The sequence below is a fragment of the Engraulis encrasicolus genome, chromosome 24 (genome assembly GCF_034702125.1).
Source record: "Engraulis encrasicolus isolate BLACKSEA-1 chromosome 24, IST_EnEncr_1.0, whole genome shotgun sequence".
NCBI lineage: Eukaryota > Metazoa > Chordata > Actinopteri > Clupeiformes > Engraulidae > Engraulis > Engraulis encrasicolus.
The window spans coordinates 31,055,266-31,057,765 of NC_085880.1; the positions used below are offsets into that span (position 1 = coordinate 31,055,266).

The 2,500-nt window shown below is 39.4% G+C and overlaps 1 protein-coding gene across 1 annotated transcript in view; it reads right to left on the reverse strand.

Moving 5' to 3' along the window:
• cdh23 (cadherin-related 23) overlaps positions 1-2,500 on the reverse strand; it is a 435,252-nt gene that overhangs the window by 72,028 nt on the left and 360,724 nt on the right. The window lies entirely within an intron of this gene.

Below are 2,500 nucleotides of genomic sequence, written 5' to 3' on the forward strand. Positions count from 1 at the left end.
TTACCACAATGACTTCATGCCAAAACACAGCCCTGCTCATTTCTCTTTTCCCTTCTTTTCCTGCTGAGAATCCCTCTGTTTACTGTTTGCTTTAGGTCTTTTGGTAACACTTTATTTTAGGGGTACATCTATTAGCACTAATACATACAATGTTCCTGTATAAGTAACTTGTAAGGCATGTACAAAGCAAAATCAAACATTTGTTAGGCATGTATTCGCAAATGTCTTGTTCATGCACAATAAGGGATTTATTACCAATTTAATCGTAGTAAGGACCTAGTAAGCCTTAGCATTTGCTTAGTACATGCCTTACAAGTTACTTATGCAGGCATTAACATTGTATGTATTAGTGCTAATAGATGTATCCCTAAAATAAAGTGTTACCGGTATTTTATGTGCTCTCCATCATGGGGATTTTTCCCCTTCTATTGTGTCTTTGCACCCTTGTCAAATCACTTACGCTACCTCACTAATCGTTAAGTGCCCAAAGCCACAATCCAACCTCTGCTACTCGGGAAGGGAACAGCAAACAAGTGTCGGGAAGTGTCAGCAGACAAACACCCCTCAACTATGGAACTGTAGAATTATGTAGATTTTCTGCTTGGCATGGACATATTTTATATTGTACATTTTACATTTTGCATTTTAAAAATGTGTTTATACGTTTTACGTGTTTATAAGAAATTGTCTAGTATTTCTGTCTGTGTGACTGTTGGACTATGTGGAAAGAAAAACAAATTCTGTGCATAACCCAAAGTCTTCAAGACGTGTTTAAATGAACCACAGCCTAAAGCCTTGGCCACAGACACACGGGGACTACACAGTGGAGCACAACGTTTGTAAAAGGAACTGCCGTTCACATTATTGCCTCACAGCTGATATTCAAATAATGACTGTGTGTAAATGGTTGTGTTGTATGTGCATGTGTGTGTGAGCAAGGTGAGGTTACAGGGGGTTGATGGTTTCTTTGCTTTAATGTAGATAATTATGTCTTGTTATGTGAAAGATGCTCTCTGTACTTCCTTTTTAAAATAAAAAAAATATAAATATTATATAGTGTTTCATACCCAGTGTGTATGAGTCTCTCATTAGCACGCGTTTGTGTGTGTGTGTGTGTGTGTGTGTGTGTGTGTGTGTGTGTGTGTGTGTGTGTGTGTGTGTGTGTGTGTGTGTGTGTGTGTGTGTGTGTGTGTGTGTCACCACTGACTATGAGTCAACCAGAACTTCCCAGAACTGAAACCTGCTTTCACGACAGAAAAAAAAAGCAAACGAGTTGCACATCTCATAACCAATACCCATCTTCTGTGCACATCAAAGAAAAGACATCAGAACAAGACCACACTGTTACAAAATATAGTAGCACACATGCCAATGCAGAATGCTAATTCTCTCCCATCACTCATAAACTGCATGAAACATGCACACCGCGTAAGTGCAAGACCAATGAAGTTTAATGAAGTTTTAGAAGATGCATTTACTTTGTAGCGGAGAAGATCTGATGCAACCACATTGTTTTGTGGTTTGCCAGCATGCCCCTCTTTATGACTGAGTGTGTGTGTGTGTGTGTGTGTGTGTGTGTGTGTGTGTGTGTGTGTGTGTGTGTGTGTGTGTGTGTGTGTGTGTGTGTGTGTGTGTGTGTGTGTGTGTGTGTGCGCGCGCGTGCGCGCGCGCGCGCGCGCGCGTGCGAGCATGTGTACTAGATACTAAAACCACACGTGAGGAGCCGAACACCAACCCATCACTAAAACCACAATCGCAGCATATAGAGCAGAAAGGCTGCAGGCAGACTCATCCTGCAACACATGTCTTTATATGGAAAAAAACACCTGTGTCTGTCTAACTTTGGTACAGTCAGCCCATGTCAAAAAGCAGAGAAAATCTACAATCCAACCATATGAAAAAACAGACAAAATCTACAACTCAACCAATATTGAATATTTGATAAAATGGCATTACCTTTGTGTCTATATGGTTTGAGTATATGGTTTAAATAGGGGCCGGGTGTAGCTGTGCTTCTTCTGCTACAGTATTCATGTTTTTTGAAAAAAAAATAGAGTAAGAAAGTGATCACAGTGAGAAAAGAAGAACTCCCGCTCTTTACAAAAGCTAAACTGTGCACACTGCATATGCATACTGTATGTTCAACGTAGCTGTGTGTGTATGTAGTTGTACGTACAGATCTCCAGGTGGGACGTAGCATTTTCACTAAAACCCTTTTATCATATAATGAATATGAATAAGTCCCTGCCAAACTCGAAATCTTTGATCATGTCAAAAATCTGCACAAGATGCAGCTGACTTGGTATTACTTCCACACTTTGGCAGGTGACATTTTTTTAGTTCAGTTTAATTGATGCAGATGGAAATTAGCTATATAGCTATAATCTGGCACAAGCCATCTTTTTACTTTTGTAATCAATGTGTATTGTGCATGGTCCCTGTTGAACTAAACTAAATAAACTAAACTAAACTAAACTAAACTAAACTAATTGTTTAGGTT